The sequence below is a fragment of the Peromyscus maniculatus genome, chromosome 2 (assembly GCF_049852395.1).
Source record: "Peromyscus maniculatus bairdii isolate BWxNUB_F1_BW_parent chromosome 2, HU_Pman_BW_mat_3.1, whole genome shotgun sequence".
In the NCBI taxonomy this organism is placed as follows: Eukaryota; Metazoa; Chordata; class Mammalia; order Rodentia; family Cricetidae; genus Peromyscus; species Peromyscus maniculatus.
The window spans coordinates 147,106,753-147,118,867 of NC_134853.1; the positions used below are offsets into that span (position 1 = coordinate 147,106,753).

General features: G+C 45.5%; 1 protein-coding gene across 5 annotated transcripts in view; it reads left to right on the plus strand.

Moving 5' to 3' along the window:
- The window catches only part of Phc2 (polyhomeotic homolog 2), a 108,644-nt gene that overhangs the window by 8,777 nt on the left and 87,752 nt on the right, over positions 1-12,115 (plus strand). Inside the window, exon 1 of one of the 5 annotated variants that reach the window (XM_076565110.1) lies at positions 7,478-7,694. The exons of the other annotated variants lie outside the window; for them this stretch is intronic. The gene's annotated coding sequence lies outside the window, so the exon portion shown is untranslated. Of the gene's footprint in view, positions 1-7,477; positions 7,695-12,115 lie in introns of those variants that run through there. 5 annotated transcript variants of the gene reach the window in all.

The window sequence follows — 12,115 nt, forward strand, 5'->3', positions numbered from 1 at the left end:
GAAGTGGTGGTCTCCTACAGTAGGTGAAGTGGTGGTCTGCTACAGTAGATGAAGTGGTGGTCTGCTACAGTAGGTGAAGTGGTGGTCTCCTACAGTAGATGAAGTGGTGGTCTGCCACAGTAGATGAAGTGGTGGTCTGCTACAGTAGGTGAAGTGGTGGTCTCCTACAGTAGATGAAGTGGTGGTCTCCTACAGTAGGTAAGTGGTGGTCTCCTACAGTAGATGAAGTGGTGGTCTCCTACAGTAGATGCAGTGATGGTCTGTTACAGTAGATGAAGTGGTGGTCTGCTACAGTAGATGAAGTGGTGGTCTCCTACAGTAGATGAAGTGGTGGTCTCCTACAGTAGGTGAGTGGTGGTCTGCTACAGTAGATGAAGTGGTGGTCTCCTACAGTAGATGAAGTGGTGGTCTGCTACAGTAGATGAAGTGGTGGTCTCCTACAGTAGATGAAGTGGTGGTCTCCTACAGTAGGTGAGTGGTGGTCTGCTACAGTAGATGAAGTGGTGGTCTGCTACAGTAGATGAAGTGGTGGTCTCCTACAGTAGATGAAGTGGTGGTCTCCTACAGTAGGTGAGTGGTGGTCTCCTACAGTAGATGAAGTGGTGGTCTCCTACAGTAGGTGAGTGGTGGTCTCCTACAGTAGGTGAGTGGTGGTCTCCTACAGTAGATGAAGTGGTGGTCTGCTACAGTAGATGAAGTGGTGGTCTCCTACAGTAGATGAAGTGGTGGTCTCCTACAGTAGATGAAGTGGTGGTCTGTTACAGTAGATGAAGTGATGGTCTGTTACAGTAGATGAAGTGGTGGTCTCCTACAGTAGATGAAGTGGTGGTCTCCTACAGTAGGTGAAGTGGTGGTCTCCTACAGTAGATGAAGTGGTGGTCTCCTACAGTAGATGAAGTGGTGGTCTGTTACAGTAGATGAAGTGGTGGTCTCCTACAGTAGGTGAGTGGTGGTCTCCTACAGTAGGTGAAGTGGTGGTCTGTTACAGTAGATGAAGTGATGGTTTGCTACAGTAGATGAAGTGGTGGTCTGCTACAGTAGGTGAGTGGTGGTCTCCTACAGAAGGTGAGTGGTGGTCTCTTACAGTAGGTCCTTAGTACCTGTTGTTATAGAACACCCCTCCCAAGCATATCTGCTTAGAACCACCAGGCTCTCTTTTTCTGTTAAGATTCATCCCCTGTGTCATTTCTCAGAGGTCTTTTTGAGCTCACTTTCTCTCCCATCATCCTTTCTACCCTGCCACTTCATCATCGCACCCGCCACACTGTTGGAATTTCTGGGGACTGTATTTTCCACCCCCATGACTCTGTTCCTAATGCTGTTCTTTGAAAGTAATAGATGCTTCATAAATGGCTGTTGAGTGAATTACATACTTTCACTATCCTCTAGGAAACAGCAGTCTCCAGGCTTGTGCCCTGTGGATAAATACACTTTTCTTTGTTCCCCCTTCTATAGACTCAAGTGTCATTGATATTAAAGGAAGAAACTGTAAAGAAACTTCTACATATGCAAAGAGCGCTTGACCTGGCGACTCACCTGCTCTGGGGAGGACTGCTTAACCTTGTTGCGGTCTGTAGGCCCCTGTGCCATCCCTGATCTGGAGCCAGCTCTGTCCCTCCTAAATAACCACGCATGCTGAAGTCGGCGTTGGTTCATTGTTAATGGCAGGGTCTGTTTGCAGCTTACTGCTGTATTCCCAACACCAAGCTGTCTGATAAATACTTGTCAAATGAATGAATGAAACTCCATGCTTGATAGCACATGCCCCCTTCCTGCCACCCAGGTCCTTAATCTCTGTCCTCCAGAGCCTCCGGTTTGCTTCCTTATTCCATGGGACCTAGACTTGTCTGTCACCTAAGCTCTTGACTCTCCCCCTGCTTACTCAGAACTAAAGTTCCTATTTATCTCTTGATCACTGTAACCTATTACACCCCAGATGCCCATAGGAAAAGATCCCTCTTTCTACCTGCAACCAAAAATACCCAGAATTCATGTGTTGTTCATATCTAGAATTATGTTCAACTCTCTAAAGAAAGTGAGCAGGAAAATGCATTGGAGAGGGTAGGCGGATTCTGGCAATGCAGGGGATGCTCTGCTGCAGGTATCAGATGCTGTCGGATGGAGGCAGGATGGGAAGACACAGGAATTATAGGAAAGAGAAGCCCCTCACCCCAGCGTCTCCATAAAGCCTCTCACCAGCTAGGAGAATCCCCCACACAGTTAACTTCTGCTGTGAGGAATGTGTTCTTTTCACATAGAGAGAGAGCAATGAACCACGCTAAGGCCTGACTGTCTGTGTCCTCGCATAGGGCCTCACTCTCCTTCCACACGTTTTCTAGGACTCGAAAACAAGACTGCATTTACAGTGGCGATACCATGCTTCTTGTCTCTGGGTGACCTTGCCATTAGTCCTGTCAGGTGCCCCCTCAGGAACCACCCTGAGGCCCCCTTCAAGTTCCTTGGCAACCAGTTGCCAATGACAGCTTTAAACCTAGCAAAAGTCGTGTCTGTAACCACTGTAAAGGCAATGGATTGTGGGAGCTGGAGATGGCCAGTGGGTAAGAGCGCTCGTCCCTCCAGCGACCATATCACAGCTCACAGCCACCTGTAACAGTCAGTTTTTCTTCTGGCCACCACAGCACACATGTAGACACGCAAGCACACACATGCGCATTAAAAAAAACGAAAAAGATGGTGATTCCTTAGAGAAACCCACATCCTTGCCTCTGAGTGTGACTTACTGTCTTTGGACTGACTCTCTCTCTCTCTCTCTCTCTCTCTCTCTCTCTCTCTCTCTCTCTCTCTCTCTCTCTCTCCCTCTCCCTCTCCCTCTCCCTCTCCCTCTCCCTCTCCCTCTCCCTCTCCCTCTCCCTCTCCCTCTCCCTCTTCCCTCTCCCTCTTCCCTCTCTCCTCTCTCTCAACACTCATATTTAACGTCCATACTAAAATGTCTTTAATAAACCTCAACTCTGCTTCAAAAAGAAAAAGTTGGCAAATCCTTTTTTGGGTAGAAACCGAGGTCTGCAATTTTGTGAGCTTCCTCAAGTCCCCAACATTCATTTGTAAACCAATCAGTGAATGGAAGGGAAAGAGAAGCCAGTGTGTAAATACAGTTGCTGGCCAAGGGATTTCCCTGACAGATGTGTGAGTGTCACAAGGATGTACACAGGACAGATGACGCTGTGGGACCCAATAGTCCTGTCCTTTCTCATGGGATCAGTGAGGCTCGAGGCTTTTCCATGGGCTCTGAGGAGGAAGCTCTCCAGGGCAGGGCAGCTCTCCAGGACAGATGATGGCTGTCACGGGGCACCTGTTTCTTTGGGTAACTATCTGGAAGTGAAAAGTTCCTGTGAACTCATTTACGAAATAGGATTGTTTTATTTCACAATTGTTTATTCGGCACTTTTTCAAACGGTCCATTGCACGCAAGAGACGATGGTGGTAAAAGCGTGGCCGTAGTTTGAAGGCTGGAGTCCACACTTAGATGTTTTGCACACTTGACCCTAAGTTACTTTTTTAAGTATAAGAGGATCTGAGCATTTTAAAAATGTTTTGAAGCTTTCGTAGAAATGATGTTAACACTGGGGGCATAATGGTGCATGCCTGTGATTCCAACACTTGGAAGTCTGAGGCAGGAGGATACTGAGTTCAAGGCCAATCTGGGCTACATAGTGAGAACCTATCTTCAAAGAAAATTTGGGAAAATGGATCAAGGAGATGGTTGGACGGGATAAGTAAAGGCACTCAATACCCAAGCCTGACAATCGTAGATGTCTGAAACCGACAAGGTGGAAGGAGAGAATTGACTCTCGCAAGCTGTCCTCTGACTCCATGTGTTCCGTGGCCTGTGTGGGTCTACATACATATGCACGCACACCCACACACACAAATAAATAATGTAAAAGAAAATAAGTGGAAAGAGTGTGAGCAGTTTATCTCCTGCCGCTTCTTTTGTTTGTTTGTTTGTTCGAGACAGGATTTCTCTGTGTAGCTTTGGAGCCTGTCCTGGAACTCACTCTGTAGACCAGGCTGGCCTTGAATTTACAGAGATCTGCCTGGCTCTGCCTCCTGAGTGCTGGGATTAAAGGCATGCGGCACTCCTGCCTGGCTTCCTGCTGCTTCTTACCTTTGATTCTCAGTAAAATCCTCTTTCTGACTCATAAAGTAGAGTCTCGAGGTAGGTTTCTGTCTAGGGACAGAGTCATTTTTGCTGCAAATAAGGGACCGGGGAAGGACACATCTGTCTCCATTGTGGCTGAGAGCACAAAAGCCCCATTTCTTACCCCTTTTCTCTTATGCTTTGTTTGAAAGTGTGATTTTCAAGCCTGTTGTGCTTTAATGCATGGATGGTTTGCTCCATGAGTGCCTGTCACTGTCACAGTGACTCCTGTCACTAGCCTGTGTGGAGCAGGAGATGGAGGCCAATCAGAGGGACACTTAGGTTCCAGCCTTGTCTCTGCCACTCAGCTATGACCCGCATTCTTCCTCCAGTCCCACTCTGCCCGTGTCTTCTTCTGTTTGATGGGAATCCCCATAGGCAGTACCTTGAAGAATTAATGAAATGAACTAATGAGATGGTCTAAGGTCTTTGCTGCACAGTGAGGCTGTGTTTGTTTGCTGTGACCTCCTATTTAATTCCACTTGAAATGGGGAAGCTGAGATGTGCAGAGGTACAGAGCCTTCCTAGAAGTTGCAGTAATGAATCTGGACTCCAAGAATTCTCCTCCTTAATTGAGCACTGATGTTCTTCCATGCCAGTTAACAAGAGGGAGAAAGGCAGAATTCAGGTAAAAGGAAAGACTATTAAAATAGAAGCTATTTGGCCGGGCGGTGGTGGCGCACACCTTTAATCCCAGCCCTCGGGAGGCAGAGGCAGGCGGATCTCTGTGAGTTCGAGGCCAGCCTGGGCTACCAAGTGAGTTCCAGGAAAAGGCGCAAAGCTACACAGAGAAACCCTGTCTCGAAAAACCAAAAAAAGAAAAAAAAATGGTTAAAAAAAAAATAGAAGCTATTTAATCCCAGCACTCAGGAGGCAGAGGCAAGTGGATCTCTGTGAGTTCAAGGCCAGCCTGGTCTACAGAGCAAGTTCCAGGACAGGCTCCAAAGCTACACAGAGAAACCCTGTCTCGAAAAACCAAAAAAAAAAAAAAAAAAAAAAATAGAAGTTCCTTATAGAAGATAAAGTATATGAACATGGTATCACGTTTGTCTCCAGTGCATGTAACCTGTGGCCTGTATATATCCAGGATGAATATTAATGGCTATGAATTTGACCCAACGCATTTCTGTATTTGTAGATGTCAAGGTCATGTACACCCCTGCTAAGTGTTATTTCTTTCATATTTCTATTAATAACTCAAAGTGTTTGTTTGAGAAGTAGAGTTTTTGTTGATTGTATCATCCATACCCTGACTCTGTTACTTAGGAATAATGCAAGTATAAACTTTTTCATTACAACTTGGTCTGTGACAATGTGCTCCCATCCCCCAAGGAAAAAAGCAATTAGGCTTTTATTAAATTTTACAGCAAGGGCTTAATTTTTCACAGCATTGCTGGCTATGATTATTTGTCCCTTATAGAAAATACTTAGAATCAAACCATTTTTATGAACTGTTCTTGTTCTTTTTTAAAATAATTTTTTGAGAATTTCATACTTGAACACAGCTAGGTGTTCTTAATCCAATTCAGTTGAAAATCAGAATTAACTATTGGCAGAGAGTGGCTGCATTCACTCCCAGTTGGGGAGGCATGCCAGGCCCTGGCTGGAGGCTGGCTGTATTAACTGGTCTTGTGGGTCAACTTGATACCGGTAGAGTCATCAGAGAGGAAGGAGCCTCAGTTGAGGAAATACCTCCATGAGATCCAGCTATAAGACATTTTCTCAATTAGTGATCAACAGGAGAGAGAGAGCTCAGCCCATGGTGGTTGGTGCCATCTCTGGGCTGGTGGTCCTGGGTTCTGTAAGAAAACAGGCTGAGCAAGCCATGGGAAGCCAAATAAATGCGTTTCTCCCCAACTTGCACTTTGGTCATGGTGTTTGGTCACAGCAATAGGAACCCTAAGACACTGGCCATTTCCAGAGGAGCAGCAGCATGGCTTGGAGCTGTGAGGTCCTCTTTGCCCAGAGCAGGAGCTGCCTTGAGTTTCAGCCATACATGTCTCCCCCTTGCTTCCCGTCGCCATTCAGTATATTCGAACAGAGAATGAGTCTCTTGGCTCCCTTGAAACTTCACTGTCCCTCTTCTTCTGAGCCTCCAGTACTGTCAGCCTCCGGAGACGGACACGAGACTCTCTGGACCCTGCTTGTCATCCCCCGTTCACTTAGGAAGTCCTGTCTCAACCCCTCCTTTCCTGTTTCTCAAGGACACGCGTCTCAGAATTGTAATTGCTCTTTCCACATTTTCAGCAGTGCCCTGCCTATGACATCACTGTCCCAAAGGAGTAACTTCCCTGCTCCTACATAGAAGGAAATCAAAGATGAGATGGTATTTCTACTTTATTAGAAGATGGGGCTGTGTGCGGCATGGGCTTTATTACATACTGATGATTGAGAGTACCGTTGGCTGAGCATTTACACTGTAATTATGTAAAGTCCTTATTTCGTGCTCTCAACAGTTCTACAAAGGGAGGCAGGCAAATTGCCGCCATTAAATATACTTTCTCCCAGTTTTCTTGACTCTGATTGGTGGTCTTAGAAAGAAAGCTGTTTTAGGGCCAGAGAGATGACTCGGTGTGTAAAAACTGTGCAAACACCTGAGAACCAGAACTAAATACCTGAAACCCATGGAAAGGGACGAGAAGAGATCTGACTCCACAAAACCGTCCTCTGACTCCACATGTGTGAATGAGTACACACGTGCACATTCTTATCATAGTAATGACAATAGCAAATTATGTATTTTTTAAATGTTTTATTTGAACCACAAGAAGGCCCAGTGTATTTCCAGGAACCCCCCCTGCTAAGTCTGTGATGAGTATCATAGGTGTATAGATTTGAGACTGTGTGTTAACATCATTCAGCTGCTTCAGTCCTTGGGGAGATTCTGCCGTGGTTTGGGACTAATCTCAGGTGACTATGACTGGAATATGGCTTCTGGGCACTGGTAATTTTATTGTAGAGAGAGCCAGATATCCTTTACAAATAAGTGGTAAGTTGTAATTGCCGCACAACACAATTTATGATGTAGGCTGGATAACGACTCCTCAAATCTGGATCCCAGATCTCTGGGACCTACAAACGTTGCCTCAAAAGGAAAAGGCTCTTTGATGATGTGATTAAGATAAAGATCTTGACCAGAGAGAGTGTCTTGAACTGTCCAATCACGGACATCCTGGTAAGAGGGAGGCACAGCTAGGAGGCAGAGATTGGACTGATAAGGCTGTGAGCCCTAAGGAGTGCTGGAAGTTCCCGGAAGCCGGAAGACTCGGGAACAATCCCTCCTTGGTCGTCACGGGGGTGCAGCCTCGCTGGCTGCTTTGGTTTTAGCCCAATGAAGCTAATATTGTACTTCTGGCCTCCAGAACGTTGAGGAGTTACATTTTGTTATTTCAAGGCACTGAATTTGTAGTAATTTGTGATGGCGGGAGCCTGGCTAACACAGTGAGGACAGTCACTTACTTGCTTCATCATTCGCTTTGAGGGCAGATATATGAAGACAGCCATCAACTGGCACATGGATAATTTCACCAGACATGTATGTAGTGTTTTCTGCATACTAGACTGTGGATGAGCGTTGGCCATGTTTCTACTTTACTCTGTGTGTGTGTGTGTGTGTGTGTGTGTGTGTATGTGGTTTACTCTGTGTGTGTGTGTGTGTGTGTGTGTGTGTGTGTGTATGTGGTGAGTGGTGTTTGTGTGTACACACTTGCACACATAGCTGTGGAGACCAGAGATCAACCTCAGATGTCATTCTTCAAGAGGTACCATTTTGTTTTTGGAAGCAGGGTCTTTCCTGGGACCTGGGGCTCACCTATCAGGCCCCAGCCATCTGCCTGTCTGTCTCTAGGATTACAAGCACGTGCCACTGTGATCAGCTTTTTGCTTGGATACTTGGGTTCTGGGGATCAACCCAGGACCTCATGATTGCATGGCAAGTACTTTACCCACTGATCTCCCCGACCCCCTCATGTGCATGTGCGTGTGCATGCGCGTGCGCGTGCGTGTGCGCGTGCGTGTGTGTGCACCTTTAATCTTCATAACAGCCGTATAAAGGGTGTGCTGTTATCATCTCCAGGTGTAGATGAGGAGGAGATTGAGGCACAGAAAAGTTGAGTAACTTGGCTGAAGTCAGGCAGCTGTGTGCAGTGAGACTTATACCCGCACCCGAGGGAGCCGGCCCGGGAGTCCATGCTGCTCAGCACAGGGTCCTCGTCCTTAGGGGACAGAGGCGGTGTGACAATGTCCGCAAGCTCCCTGTCCTCCAGCTCCGTGTTGGCTGTGGCTTGTCTGCACTTGTCCTCCTTGTTAAGGACCCTTCATCTTTGATACTTTCAGGATATTCCCTGTGGTGCTGGTTTCTGAGGGATTTGGGATCACAGGGTGAGTAGATGGCTTCCCTCTTCGGTTTTCTAGACATATTCATATAATATTGACATTATATCTTCCCTGAATATTTAGTGGAATTCACAAGTGAAGTCATCTTGTCTTTGTAGGAAGGTTTCAAACCATTTAATTATATTTATTTTTGTAGACAGGGTTTCTCAGTGTAGCCCAGACTGTCCTGCTGGAACTCACTTTGTAGACCAGGATGGCATGGAACTCACAGAGATCTGCCTGACTCTGCCTCCCATGTGCTGGAATTTAAGGTGTGCCCCACCACACGAGTTTTTTTTTTTTTTTTAAAGATTTACTTATTACATATACAGTGTTCTGTCTGCATGTATGCCTGCAGACCAGAAGAGGGCACAGATCAGATCTCATTACAGATGGTTGTGAGCTATCATGTGGTTGCTGGGAATTGAACTCAGGACCTCAGTGCTCTTAACCTCTGAACCATCTCTCCAGCCCCACACAAATTATTTTTAATAGATACAGTGTAACCAGCATGGTAGCACATACTTATAATCCCAGATACTCTGTAATAAATAAATAAATAAATAAATAAATAAATAAATAAATAAATAAATAAATAAATAAATAATAAAAAGAGTGTGGGTGAGAGAACTCTTCAGCTTGTCTGTTCTTCATGAACTCTGATAGTTTGTGTCTTTCCAGGAAATGGTCCATTTCACCTGAGCTATGTAATGTATTGGCATAAAGTAATTCATAGTGCTGCCCCGTTGTCCTTTTAACGTCTGTGAGATTTCTATCATCTCGGGTTTTCCCCTTCCCATCACCCGCTGGAAGTCTGCAGTTTTACTGCTAGTTACGAAGAACCAGCCTTTCGTTTGGATGATCTTCCCGCCGCTTTCCCACTCTGTCTGGTTATTTTGCCCGCCCCCCCTCGTTCATACTTCTTATGCCTCGTATCTCATTTGCTCTTTTCTTACTTCTTAAGATAGAAGCTGAGGTTAAAATTCCAGAGCTTTCTCTTCTCAATGGGTAGTTTAAGGCTAGAAACCCCTAAGGACCACTTCTCTGTCTCTCATGCGGATTTTGTATGGAATGCTTTTTCATTTCATTACATTCGAAATATTTACTAATTTCCCCTGTGATTTATTCCTTGACTCATGAATTATTTTAAAGTGCGTTCTTTCTCAAATATCTGGGACTTTCCTAATGGCTCTCTCTTACTGACTTCAAATGTCATTCCACTGTGTGCTCCTGTGGTCTCACTGTGTAGTCCTGGCTAGCTTTGAACTCACAGAAGTCTGAGTGCTGGGTTTAAAGGCATACACCACCAAGCCCAGCCTTTAACGTTTTCAATAGTACAGTTATTCTAGAGTTCATTTATTTATTATTTATCTGTCTGAAAAGCTCAATTTTACCCTCATTTTGAGGGCTGTTTCCTGGGTGTGGAATTTGAGGCTGAGTGTTAATTTCTTTTTCATTTTTCTTCTTCAGTTTCTTCAGTCCACTGACTGCTGCATACATCATGTATGAAAAGTCCCGGATCCTCCCTTTGCTCCTACGTAATGTGTCCTTTTTTCCTGCATGTTTTCAGGGTCTTCCTGTCATCAGCTCAGCAGTTTGACTGTTCCTTGGAGTCATTTTCTTTCCATGGATTCTGCTTGGATGTGCTTTTTGGATCTGTGAATTCATGGCTTTCATCGAGTTTGGAAAACTTGACTGTTTCTGTTCCCTTCCACCCAGGTCCCTCTCCTTCTGAAACTCTGGTCTCAAGAACATTAGATTGCTGATGAGGCCAATGATGACAGCTTGTTTCTCTTTACTTCTGTCTTTCTTTCCTGCTGGGTCGTTCCTGATGCTGTGTCTTCTAATCCGTTGTTACTCCGGTCCGGTCTGCTTTTGTCTCGGATGCTGTCTCTCCAGTGACTGGAAGCTGGATTTGGGGTTTCTTACATTCCCCTTTGCCTTGTCCTCATTCTCGTGTGTCTTCTGCCTCGTGAGCATGTGGGGTGCAGTTACTAATGCCACGTTAATGCTGTGCCTGCCAGTCCTTCCACTCCTGCGGGGCTCTGGACTCTGTCTAGCTTCTCTGTCTGTCTTGTCGTTTTCATGGATACTAGTCATTGTGAATTTGATACTCCCATTGCTGAAGTTCATTCCATTCCTTTAATTCATTTTGAAATACAGCTGAATACCTGAATATAAATTACCCCTGTCCTGTGGGAACATGGAACTGTTCCATCTACTCCTTTGAGGTGGTCTGGAGTAGTTCTCAGATATGTTGACATGTCCATCAGAACTAAGCCAAATGCTCCAGGGAGGTCTGTGTGGAGAACAGAATCCAGAGTTTTCCTCCTCTCCTCTCTCATCCCCTCCTCTTTCCTCTCTTTGCTCATCTCTCCTTGCAGGTAGTTCAGCCATCAGCCCTAGATCCCTCAGTCTTTTCCACCCAGGGAGCTCTCTACACAGTGCTCCCCCCACGGTGTTCCTGGAACTGCCCCAGGAAGCAGGCTGGAACTCTCTAGGGTTCACTTTGTATCTTTTTGTTCAGATATCACAGGCCTGTGTTTTCTGTCAGCTAATGTCTGAAAAACAGTGTTTTCTGTGTTTTGTCCAGTTTTTTAGTTGATTATGAAGGAAGGATAAATCATGTCCCCTCTATTCTACCCTCTTGGTAAATCTCTGATATTTCCAAGAGGCCTTATATTTAGATCTAGCATTCACAGGGCCCTGGGTTTGATAGCCATCACCACACGAACGCGCGCGCGCACACACACACACACACACACACACACACACACACGCACACACACGCACACGCACACACACACACACACACACGCACACACACGCACACGCACACACACACACACACACACACACACACACACGCACACACACGCACACACACACACACGCACACACACAAACATTTCCACTCAATACATGGTTTTTGGATAATTCATAATGTATATATTTATATAAATCTAAATTGAATATATTAGGTGAATTAAGATTTAGGAGATTTGTTGCCAGACAGTGGTCATGCATGCCTTTAACCTCAGCACTCAGGAGGCAGAGGCAGGCAGGTCTCGTTGAGTTCAAGGCCTACCTGGTCTATAGAGTAAGTCCCAGGACAGCCAGGGCTACATACTGAGAAACCCTGTCTCAAAAAAAAAAAAAAACTAAGACCAACCAACCAACCAACCAACAAAACAAACAAAAATGTAGGAGATATGTGTGTGTGTGTTTCTCACACAGCTTCTATCATGTGATTAGAGACTAAATCATTGGTACAGATTTTCCCGGGTTTAAAGAGTGAGTTCAGACTAGGCTCAGGCAGACCCGGCTGTACTTCGCTGTGTCCGTGATTGTGTTTAAACTGTCAGTGTCTTGGGTGTTTTCAGTGTCTTGTTTTAGGCATTTCATCCCAATACCGAACCAGGAATAAAGTGTTTCAGATCACAGAGATAAAGACCAAAATCGGATGAGGAGGTCATGTTCAATGCTGACGCTCTTTTGACTACGTCAGTTTCCCGTCTACCTACATGTGACATCAGGATTCATGTTCTTCTCCATGTTCTTGCTGAGCAGGTTGAAAATAAA